Raw genomic sequence first — 12867 nt, 5'->3', positions numbered from 1 at the left:
ATGTTTCAGTTTTAATGCTTCCTAAGCATTAAATAGATATATAATTGAGTAACTCATCATGATTTAGCTGGCATGGCTGGACATCTGACATGGAGGCCATGCAAATGCTGCGCCATGTGAGAAGTGTACACATTATCCATTATGTTACGTTCAATGCTGAGCTGTAAAATGGCCGGTAGCCGAGCAGCTTATATGATTGAGATGTGCAGTTGATTTGCGCAGAGCTGAAACGATGGCCAACTTGGGTAGAATTGGAAATGTTATGGACATAATTAATACATTAAGTGACATTAGGGCTCTGCGGCAAAATATGAATTTGGAATAAAGCGCGTTCAGACGACAGTTAGTTGTCTGGGTGACAAATATGACACTGCAGACATCTTGCTCAGCTGCGCAGATTGATATACAGCACAGAGACATCAGAACATGGCGAGAAATACAAACATAGCGATACAGAGTACGGAGAGAGCCGTACAAGGACCTCACCATGTTCAGATTTATGTACAGCACTATCCGTGCTCTGATTCGCTGTGTGTTTAATCCTCACCATGTTCAGGTTTCGGTCCAGCTCTCTCCGTGCTCTGTATCACTGTGTGTGTAATCCTCACCATGTTCAGGTTCCTGTACAGCTCTCTCCGTGCTCTGTATCATTGTGTGTGTAATCCACACCATGTTCAGGTTTCTGTCCAGCTCTCTCCGTGCTCTGTGTCACTGTGTGTGTAATCCTCACCATGTTCAGCCTTCTGTACAGCTCTCTCCGTGCTCTGTATCACTGTGTCTGTAATCCTCACCATGTTCAGGTTTCTGTACAGCTCTCTCCGTGCTCTGTATCACTGTGTGTGTAATCCTCAACATGTTCAGGTTTCTGTACAGCTCTCTCCGTGCTCTGTATCACTGTGTGTGTAATGCTCACCACGTTCAGGTTTCTGTACAGCTCTCTCCGTGCTCTGTATCACTGTGTGTGTAACCCTCACCATGTACAGGTTTCTGTACAGCTCTCTCCGTGCTCTGTATCACTGTGTGTGTAATGCTCACCACGTTCAGGTTCCTGTACAGCTCTCACCGTGTTCTGTGTCACCGTGTCTGTAATCGTCACCATGTTCAGGTTTCTGTCCAGCTCTCTCCGTGCTCAGTATCACTGTGTGTGTAATCCTCACCATGTTCAGGTTTCTGTACAGCTGTCTCCGTGCTCCGTGTCACTGTGTGTGTAATCCTCACCATGTTCAGGTTTCTGTACAGCTCCCTCCGTGCTCTGTATCACAGTGTGTGTAATCCTCACCATGTTCAGGTTTCTGTACAGCTGTCTCCGTGCTCTGTGTCACTGTGTGTGTAATCCTCACCATGTTCAGGTTTCTGTACAGCTCCCTCCGTGCTCTGTATCACTGTGTGTGTAATCCTCACCATGTTCAGGTTTCTGTACAGCTGTCTCCGTGCTCTGTGTCACTGTGTCTGTAATCCTCACCATGTTCAGGTTTCTGTACAGCTCCCTCCGTGCTCTGTGTCACTGTGTGTGTAATCCACACCATGTTCAGGTTTCTGTACAGCTCTCACCGTGCTCTGTATCACTGTGTGTGTAATCCTCACCATGTTCAGGTTTCTGTCCAGTTCTCTCCGTGCTCTGTATCACTGTGTGTGTAATCCTCACCATGTTCAGGTTTCTGTACAGCTCCCTCCGTGCTCTGTATCACTGTGTGTGTAATCCTCACCATGTGCAGGTTTCTGTACAGCTCTCTCCGTGCTCTGTGTCACTGTGTGTGTAATCCTCACCATGTTCAGGTTTCTGTACAGCTCTCTCCGTGATCTGTGTCACTGTGTGTGTATTCCTCACCATGTTCAGGTTTCGGTCCAGCTCTCTCCGTGCTCTGTATCACTGTGTGTGTAATCCTCACCATGTTCAGGTTCCTGTACAGCTCTCTCCGTGCTCTGTATCATTGTGTGTGTAATCCACACCATGTTCAGGTTTCTGTCCAGCTCTCTCCGTGCTCTGTGTCACTGTGTGTGTAATCCTCACCATGTTCAGCCTTCTGTACAGCTCTCTCCGTGCTCTGTATCACTGTGTGTGTAATCCTCACCATGTTCAGGTTTCTGTACAGCTCTCTCCGTGCTCTGTATCACTGTGTGTGTAATCCTCAACATGTTTAGGTTTCTGTACAGCTCTCTCCGTGCTCTGTATCACTGTGTGTGTAATGCTCACCACGTTCAGGTTTCTGTACAGCTCTCTCCGTGCTCTGTATCACTGTGTGTGTAATCCTCACCATGTACAGGTTTCTGTACAGCTCTCTCCGTGCTCTGTATCACTGTGTGTGTAATGCTCACCACGTTCAGATTCCTGTACAGCTCTCCCCGTGTTCTGTGTCACCGTGTCAGTAATCCTCACCATGTTCAGGTTTCTGTCCAGCTCTCTCCGTGCTCAGTATCACTGTGTGTGTAATCCTCACCATGTTCAGGTTTCTGTACAGCTGTCTCCGTGCTCCGTGTCACTGTGTGTGTAATCCTCACCATGTTCAGGTTTCTGTACAGCTCCGTCCGTGCTCTGTATCACAGTGTGTGTAATCCTCACCATGTTCAGGTTTCTGTACAGCTGTCTCCGTGCTCTGTGTCACTGTGTGTGTAATCCTCACCATGTTCAGGTTTCTGTACAGCTCCCTCCGTGCTCTGTATCACTGTGTGTGTAATCCTCACCATGTTCAGGTTTCTGTACAGCTGTCTCCGTGCTCTGTGTCACTGTGTCTGTAATCCTCACCATGTTCAGGTTTCTGTACAGCTCCCTCCGTGCTCTGTGTCACTGTGTGTGTAATCCTCACCATGTTCAGGTTTCTGTACAGCTCTCACCGTGCTCTGTATCACTGTGTGTGTAATCCTCACCATGTACAGGTTTCTGTCCAGTTCTCTCCGTGCTCTGTATCACTGTGTGTGTAATCCTCACCATGTTCAGGTTTCTGTACAGCTCCCTCCGTGCTCTGTATCACTGTGTGTGTAATCCTCACCATGTGCAGGTTTCTGTACAGCTCTCTCCGTGCTCTGTGTCACTGTGTGTGTAATCCTCACCATGTTCAGGTTTCTGTACAGCTCTCTCCGTGCTCTGTATCACTGTGTGTGTAATCCTCACAATGTTCAGGGTTCTGTACAGCTCTCTCCGTGATCTGTGTCACTGTGTGTGTATTCCTCACCATGTTCAGGTTTCTGAACAGCTCTCTCCGTGCTCTGTATCACTGTGTATGTAATGCTCACCATGTTCAGGTTTCTGTACAGCTCTGTCCGTGCTCTGTATCACTGTGTGTGTAATCCTCACCATGTTCAGGTTTCTGTACAGCTCTCTCCGTGCTCTGTGTCACTGTGTGTGTAATCCTCACCATGTTCAGGTTTCTGTACAGCTCTCTCCGTGCTCTGTATCACTGTGTCTGTAATCCACACCATGTTCAGGTTTCTGTACAGCTCTCTCCGTGCTCTGTATCACCGTGTGTGTAATCCTCAGCATGTTCAGATTTATGTACAGCACTATCCGTGCTCTGTATCGCTGTGTGTGTAATCCTCACCATGTTCAGGTTTCTATCCAGCTCTCTCCGTGCTCTGTATCACTGTGTGTGTAATCCTCACCATGTTCAGTTTCCTGTACAGCTCTCTCCGTGCTCTGTATCATTGTGTGTGTAATCCACACCATGTTCAGGTTTCTGTCCAGCTCTCTCCGTGCTCTGTGTCACTGTGTGTGTAATCCTCACCATGTTCAGCCTTCTGCACAGCTCTCTCCGTGCTCTGTATCACTGTGTGTGTAATCCTCACCATGTTCAGGTTTCTGTACAGCTCTCTCCGTGTTCTGTATCACTGTGTGTGTAATCCTCACCATGTACAGGTTTCTGTCCAGTTCTCTCCGTGCTCTGTATCACTGTGTGTGTAATCCTCACCATGTTCAGGTTTCTGTACACATCTCTCCGTGCTCTGTGTCACTGTGTTTGTAATCCTCACCATGTTCAGGTTTCTGTACAGCTCTCTCCGTGCTCTGTATCACTGTGTGTGTAATCCTCACCATGTTCAGGGTTCTGTACAGCTCTCTCCGTGATCTGTGTCACTGTGTGTGTATTCCTCACCATGTTCAGGTTTCTGAACAGCTCTGTCCGTGCTCTGTATCGCTGTGTGTGTAATCCTCACCATGTTCAGGTTTCTGTACAGCTCTCTCCGTGCTCTGTGTCACTGTGTGTGTAATCCTCACCATGTTCAGGTTTCTGTACAGCTCTCTCCGTGCTCTGTATCACTGTGTCTGTAATCCACACCATGTTCAGGTTTCTGTACAGCTCTCTCCGTGCTCTGTATCACTGTGTGTGTAATCCTCAGCATGTTCAGATTTATGTACAGCACTATCCGTGCTCTGTATCGCTGTGTGTGTAATCCTCACCATGTTCAGGTTTCTATACAGCTCTCTCCGTGCTCTGTGTCACTGTGTGTGTAATCCTCACCATGTTCAGGTTTCTGTACAGCCCCCTCCGTGCTCTGTATCACTGTGTGTGTAATCCTAACCATGTTCAGGTTTCTGTACAGCTCTCACCGTGCTCTGTGTCACTGTGTGTGTAATCCTCACCATGTTCAGGTTTCTGTACAGCTCTCTCCGTGCTCTGTATCACTGTGTGTGTAATGCTCACCACGTTCAGGTTTCTGTACAGCTCCCTCCGTGCTCTGTATCACTGTGTGTGTAATCCTCACCATGTTCAGGTTTCTGTACAGCTGTCTCCGTGCTCTGTGTCACTGTGTGTGTAATCCTCACCATGTTCAGGTTTCTGTACAGCTCCCTCCGTGCTCTGTATCACTGTGTGTGTAATCCTCACCATGTTCAGGTTTCTGTACAGCTCCCTCCGTGCTCTGTATCACTGTGTGTGTAATCCTCACCATGTTCAGGTTTCTGTACAGCTCTCTCCGTGCTCTGTGTCACTGTGTGTGTCATCCTCACCTTGTTCAGGTTTCGGTACAGCACTCTCCGTGCTCTGTATCACTGTGTGTGTAATCCTCACCATGTTCAGGGTTCTGTACAGCTCTCTCCGTGATCTGTGTCACTGTGTGTGTATTCCTCACCATGTTCAGGTTTCTGAACAGCTCTCTCCGTGCTCTGTATCACTGTGTGTGTCATCCTCTCCGTGTTCAGGTTTTTGTACAGCTCACTCCGTGCTCTGCGTCACTGTGTGTGTAATCCTCACCATGTTCAGGTTTCTGTACAGCTCTCTCCGTGCTCTGTGTCACTGTGTGTGTAATCCTCACCATGTTCAGGTTTCTGTACAGCTCTCTCTGTGCTCTGTATTACTGTGTGTGTAATCCTCACCATGTTCAGGGTTCTGTACAGCTCTCTCCGTGATCTGTGTCACTGTATGTGTATTCCTCAGCATGTTCAGGTTTCTGAACAGCTCTCTCCGTGCTCTGTATGACTGTGTGTGTAATCCTCACCATGTTCAGGTTTCTGTACAGCTCTCTCCGTGCTCTGTATCACTGTGTATGTAATGCTCACCATGTTCAGGTTTCTGTACAGCTCTGTCCGTGCTCTGTATCACTGTGTGTGTAATCCTCACCATGTTCAGGTTTCTGTACAGCTCTCTCCGTGCTCTGTGTCACTGTGTGTTTAATCCTCACCATGTTCAGCCTTCTGTACAGCTCTCTCCGTGCTCTGTATCACTGTGTCTGTAATCCACACCATGTTCAGGTTTCTGTACAGCTCTCTCCGTGCTCTGTATCACTGTGTGTGTAATCCTCACCATGTACAGGTGTCTGTACAGCTCTCTCCGTGCTCTGTATCACTGTGTGTAATCCTCACCATGTTCAGCTTTCTGTACAGCTGTCTCCGTGCTCTGTATCACTGTGTGTGTAATCCTCACCATGTTCAGGTTTCTGAACAGCTCACTCCGTGCTCTGTATCACTGTGTGTGTAATCCTCACCATGTTCAGGCTTCTGTACAGCTCTCTCCGTGCTCTGTGTCACTGTGTGTGTAATCCTCACCATGTTCAGGTTTCTGAACAGCTCACTCCGTGCTCTGTATCACTGTGTGTGTAATCCTCACCATGTTCAGGTTTCTGTACAGCTCTCTCCGTGCTCTGTATCACTGTGTGTGTAACCCTCGCCATGTTCAGGTTTCTGTCCAGCTCTCTCCGTGCTCTGTATCACTGTGTGTCTAATCCTCACCATGTTCAGGTTTCTGTACAGCTCTCTCCGTGCTCTGTATCACTGTGTGTGTAATCCTCAGCATGTTCAGGTTTCTGAACAGCTCTCTCCGTGCTCTGTATCACTGCGTGTGTAATCCTCACCATGTTCAGGCTTCTGTACATCTCTCTCCGTGCTCTGTGTCACTGTGTGTGTAATCCTCACCATGTTCAGGTTTCTGTACAGCTCTCTCCGTGCTCTGTATCACTGTGTTTGTAATCCTCACCATGTTCAGGTTTCTGTACAGCTCTCTCCGTGCTCTGTATCACTGTGAGTGCAATCCTCACCATGTTCAGGTTTCTGTACAGCTGTCTCCGTGCTCTGTATCACTGTGTGTGTAATCCTCACCATGTTCAGGTTCCTGTACAGCTCTCTCCGTGCTCTGTATCACTGTGTGTGTAATCCTCGCCATGTTCAGGTTTCTGTCCAGCTCTCTCCGTGCTCTGCATCACCGTGTGTGTATTCCTCAACATGTTCTGGTTTCTGTACAGCTCTCTCCGTGCTCTGTATCACTGTGTGTGTAATCCTCACCATGTTCAGGTTTCTGTACAGCTCTCACCGTGCTCTGTATCACTGTGTGTGTATTCCACACCATGTTCAGGTTTCTGTACATCTCTCACCGTGCTCTGTATCACTGTGTCTGTAATCCTCACCATGTCCGATTATTCAGCGGATTTAAATAGATAAACAACATTCAATACTTAAAAGTGTCCCTCGGTTCAAGTTGTTGTTTGTTAGACACCGAATTCTTAGTAAATGGAGCCAGGTAGGTCATGTTCGCTTCATATAAACCTAGAAAAACATCACAGAAATATATTAGTGGTGGAAATTAGAAATAAATTAAACCAGATTACAGCGATAATAACCTCAACCGGTTATTCACTCTCCGGCTCGGATATTTTATAATTAAATTGGACAGAGGTATTAGTTCAGGTCTCTCCCGTTGTGACTCCTCCAAAAGCACCAGTAGTACTGAGCTTTACAATAATAACTCTCACATCCCGAATTTCCAGCGAAAATATCTTTTGTGCTTTATTTAACTATCCAACAAATCTCTCTCCGCTGGAGATCCGCTCCCGCTCTGTCCCGGGCAGTCTTTGTTTGAAGAAATGTCCATTTTTCAAATAATAATAACCATGTAAAACACACTACGAAGTCTTACAACACCAGGTTAAAGTCCAACAGGTTTGTTTCGATGTCACTAGCTTTCGGAGCGCTGCTCCTTCCTCAGGTGAAGGAGCTCAGATTCACCTGAGGAAGGAGCAGCGCTCTGAAAGCTAGTGACATCGAAACAAACCTGTTGGACTTTAACCTGGTGTTGTAAGACTTCGTACTGTGCTCACCCCAGTCCAACGCCGGCATCTCCACATCATGTAAAACACAGATGGTGGTGAGAGACTGACACTCCTCCCTGGTCACCGCTGCCGGGCTCTGTGTCACTGACTGACTCAAACATCCTGGAAATGAAACAGAGACAGTTTAATGGCCCATCTCAAACGCGAGACTGGGTCTGTAATTGGAATGGACTCGGGCAGCTTTATATTAAGTCCACACAATGTGGGTTAGTTTGATCGGTACTCACGGGGTAAACAGGCACACAGGGTGAAAACAAGGAGTATTCCCATCGTTCTGCTGTCTGGAGCTGATGGTTTAGATGATGGGGAGATGGAGCCTGCAGACCTGGACTGTTCTAGAAGACTGCTGCTCAGAGCGGGACTGAAATACTTTCAGGTCCTGAAATTGGTCAATTAGGCCCCGCCCAAAGGTTGAAAGAAACTTAAGTATTAAAAGGGTGCAGACGGCTGTGAACACTCAGTCGCAGATCCACAGCTATTGCCGCCTCGGAGCTCCCGAGCCCTGAATCTCGCCCGCGACCCCACTGGCTGTCGTAAATCACGGCATTGAAATGTCCCAGCTATATGTGATCTGGAGATGATTGACATAGGGTAGCGTCTACGAGATTACTAATGGGCCGCATGGACCTACAGTTTCTCATTCTATGTTGTGTGAATAGCGCTGCTGTTGAAAGAGAGGTCGTTTAGTTCTTTGTCGCTTTATTAGATCTGTGAGCTGGAGTTCAAATCCCCTCCCAACTCAGTATATTGAACAGGGGGGTGGGGGACGTGGTGCTCTCTCAGTGGAGACTGCCACCCCCTTTCCCTTACTGAAGTGTGTTGGAAGGTCGGTCATGTCATTTCACTGGGAGGTCGTATTTCCCATTTTAATTCAATAGCATCAAAAAAACCCTGAACGAGTCTGATCAGAATGCCTGAGCCGCATAACGGCAGTTTCCTTCATTCCAGAAATTAATGATCAGGTTGCAATATGATACAGACCACTGACAATCTCCAGACAGATGTACCTAACGATTCACGCACCATCGCCTTCTGCGTATTTTAATTAATTAATACTTTAATTTAGTAATGATTACTTTCCAGTCATTCAGAGTTATCATTTATAATGACTGGGAATGGAGAGATACTCAGAAGGAAAATTAACATTCTGAGAACTAGTTTGCGACTACACGGAAATACGAAATGAATGGTCGGACCCTGGAACCACAGAGGAACAGAGGGATATTGAGTGCATGTCCGCAGATCACGGAAGATAACAGAACAGTTAGTTGAGGTGGTTATGAAGGCTTATGGGATTTTGCTGTTATTAACCGAGGCATCGAATAAAAGAGCATAGATGTTATGAAGGAGCTGCATAAAACATTGGGTGGGCCCCAGCTGCAGTCCTGAGTGTAGTTCTGGTCACCATACGAGAGGAAGGAACTGATTGCACTGGGGCAGATGGAGAGGCGATTCACCAGGATATTGCCTGGGCTGGATCGTTACAGCTATGAAGAGAGGCTGGCTACGTTGGGGATGTTTTCCCTGGAGCAGGAAAGGCTGAGCGGCAGAGAGGGGTGGCGGCACTGGAGGGGGGTTGACTGAGGCGTATAAAAGTAGAGGGGCATAGATAGGGTGGGTAGGAGCCTACATTACCCTTTGTGGAGTGATCAATAACCAGGGGAATAGATTTAAGGTAAGAGGCTTAACGATATGAGGAAAAAAACATTTTCACCCAGAGGGTGGTGGGAATCATGACCTCACTGTCTGAAAGGGTGGTGAGTTGGAAACCCTCACAACTTTTAAGAAGTATTCAGATGAGTACTTGAAATGCAAGACTACGCGCCAAGTGCTGGAAAATGGGATTAGAATAGATAGGTGTTTGATGGCCGGCACAGACAGGATGGGCCGAAGGGCCTCTTTCCGTGCTGTAAAACTCTATGACACGGAAAAATGGGGACAGAGAAATTGAGTAAATAATGCAATTGGACAGGCACATTAGAAAGAGAGATGGTGTAATGACAGGGAAGGTTGAGACTCCCGTTAAATGCATTTTAGATTATTGGTTTTATCAGTAAGCTGAGTGTGCAAAAGGTAAACATATTCTTCTCCGCATTTCTATTGCATTGATAAGGCTTCGGTTAGACTATTGTCTACAAATATGTGCAACGCATCTGTTAATAATTGAAGGGCCTTAGAGAAGGTGCAGGACAGATTCATTAGAATGGTACCAATGATGAGATGTTTCAGTTTTGTGGAAAGAATGGAGAATCTGATCCGCTTCTCCGCAAAACAGAAATGCCTGAGAGAAGATTATTTAAAATTAATTTGCAGGATGTGGGCATCGCTGGTTAGGCCAGCATTTATTGCCCATCTCGAATTACCCTTCACAAGGTGATGCCGAGCTTCCTTCTTGATGCTCCAGTCCCTGAGATGTAAGTTCACCCACTGTGCGTTTAGGGGGGAGTTTCTGGATGTTGCCCTAGTGACAGTGAAGGAACGGCGATATATTTCCAAGTAGGGGTGTTGAGTGACTTGGAGGAAAACCTCCAGATGGTGGGGTTCCCAGGAATCTGCTCGTCTTGTCCCTCTATGTAGTATTGATCGTGAATTTCGAAGATGCGGCCCAAGGAAACTCGACGAGTGCATATTATGAGAATAATAATAATATTTATTATTGCCCCAAGTAGGCTTACATTGCAATGAAGTTACTGTGAAAATCCCCTAGTCGCCACATTCCGGGACCTGTGCGGGTACACCAAGGGCGAATTCAGGACGTCCAAATTACCTAACAGCACGTCTGTCGGAACTTGTGGGAGGCAGGTTGCTGATGGTCGAGGGTGGCCTGATGGGCAGTAATTGGCCGGGTTGGGTTTATCCTGCCTTTTGTGGACGGGTCATGTTTGGCAATGTTGCTTATTGCTGGGAGCATTCCAGTGCTGTACCTGCACTGGAGCAACTGGCTTGGGGCTCAACCAGTTCTTGAGCACAAGTCTTCAGTATTGTTGCTGGAACGTTGTCAGGGCTAATAACATTTACTGCGCCGTCAGCCGTTTCTTGATATCGTGTGGAGTGAATGAAATTTCCTGAAGAATGCCATCTATGATGCTGAAGACCACCAGGGGAGACCAAGATTGATCATCCTCTGGGCACCTCAGGCTGAAGATGGTACCAAGGTTTCAGTCTTGTTCTTTGCACTGGCGTGCTGGGCTTATCCATCATTGAAGATGGGGATTTTTTTGGGGATCCTGCTCAGGATATTTGTTTAATTGTCCATCACTATTCAGCACTGGATGTGGCAGAATTGGAAAGGTAGCTCCTATACATTGAAAATGGGATTGCAGTGATTAAGTAGCATACACATTGAGATGCACAGGCACCGTACTAATTCAAACAGAGTGTTGTGTAATATACACAGAGGCAGAGTCTGGTCTAACAAAAATACAGATGGAGTCCAATTTAAAAGTAACGGAGACAGAGACCAAAGAACAAAGAACAAAGAAAGGTACAGCACAGGAACAGGCCCTTCGGCCTTCCAAGCCCGCGTCGACCATGCTGCCCGACTAAACTGCAATCTTCTACACTTCCTGGGTCCGTATCCCTCTATTCCCATCCTATTCATGTATTTGTCAAGATGCCCCTTAAATGCCACTATGGTCCCTGCTTCCACCACCTCCTCCGGCAGCGAGTTCCAGGCACCCACCACCTTCTGTGTAAAAAACATGCCTCGTACATCTACTCTAAACCTTGCACCTCGCACCTTAAACCTAAGCCCCCTAGTAATTGACCCCTCTACCCTGGGGAAAAGCCTCTGACTATCCACTCTGTCTATGCCCCTTATAATTTTGTAGACCTCTATCAGGTCTCCCCTCAACCTCCGTCGTTCCAGTGTGAACAAACCGAGTTTATTCAACCGCTCCTCATAGCTAATGCCCTCCATACCAGGCAACATCCTGGTATGGAGGGCATACTCTCTTCTGCTCCCTCTCTAAAGCCTCCACATCTTTCTGGTAATGTGGCGACCAGAATTGAACACTATACTCCAAGTGTGGCCTAACTAAGGTTCTATACAGCTGCAACACGACTTGCCAATTCTTATACTAAATGATCCGGCCAACGAAGGCAAGCATGCCGTATGCCTTCTTGACTACCTTCTCCACCTGTGTTGCCCCTTTCAGTGACTTGTGGACCTGTACACCTAGATCTCTCTGACATTCAATACTCTTGAGGGTTCTACAATTCACTGTATATTCCCTACCTGCATTAGACCTGCCAAAATACATTACCTCACATTTGTCCGGATTAAACTCCATCTGCCATCTCTCCGCCCAAGTCTCCAAACAGTCTAAATTCTGCTGTATCCTCTGACAGTCCTCATCGCTATCCGCAATTCCACCAACCTTTGTGTCATCTGCAAACTTACTAATCAGACCAGTTACATTTTCCTCCAAATCATTTATATATACTACGAACAGCAAAGGTCCTAGCACTGATCCTTGTGGAACACCACTAGTCACAGCCCTCAAATTAGAAAAGCACCCTTCCATTGCTACTCTCTGTCTTCTATGACCTAGCCAGTTCTGTATCCACCTTGCCAGCTCACCCCGGATCCCGTGTGACTTCACCTTTTGCACCAGTCTACCATGAGGGACCTTGTCAAAGGCCTTACTGAAGTCCATATAGACAACGTCCACTGCCCTACCTGCATCAATCATCTTTGTGACATCTTCGAAAAACTCTATCAAGTTAGTGAGACACGACCTCCCTTGACAAAACCACGCTGCCTCTCACTAATACGTCCATTTGTTTCCAAATGGGAGTAGATTCTGTCTCAAAGAATTCTCTCCACTAATTTCCCTACCACTGATGTAAGGCCCGCCGGCCTGTAGTTCCGTCGATCATCCTTGCTACCCTTCTTAAACAAAGGAACAACATTGGCTATTCTCCAGTCTTCCGGGACATCACCTGAAGACAGTGAGGATCCAAAGATTTATGTCAAGACCCCAGCAATTTCCTCTCTAGCCTCCTGCAGTATTCTGGGGCAGATCCCATCAGGCCCTGGGAACTTATCTACCTTAATATTTTTCAAGACGCCCAAAACCTCGTCTTTTTGGATCCCAGTGTGACCCAGGCTATCTACACACCCTTCTCTAGACTCAACATCCACCAATTCCTTCTCTTTGGTGAATACTGATGCAAAGTATTCATTTAGTACCTCGCCCATTTCACTGCAGTAATTACTGAGGCAATGCCTGCTTGATGTGTAAGGCATCCCGATTTCAATTCCACCTGCTAGCCAAGCTTTGCAACTTCAGCACTGTGAAAACGTATCCATAATCCATTTCCACAAAGGTAATA

The sequence above is a fragment of the Scyliorhinus torazame genome, chromosome 5 (genome assembly GCF_047496885.1).
Source record: "Scyliorhinus torazame isolate Kashiwa2021f chromosome 5, sScyTor2.1, whole genome shotgun sequence".
Taxonomy (NCBI): Eukaryota; Metazoa; Chordata; class Chondrichthyes; order Carcharhiniformes; family Scyliorhinidae; genus Scyliorhinus; species Scyliorhinus torazame.
This window is presented reverse-complemented; position numbering follows the sequence as displayed.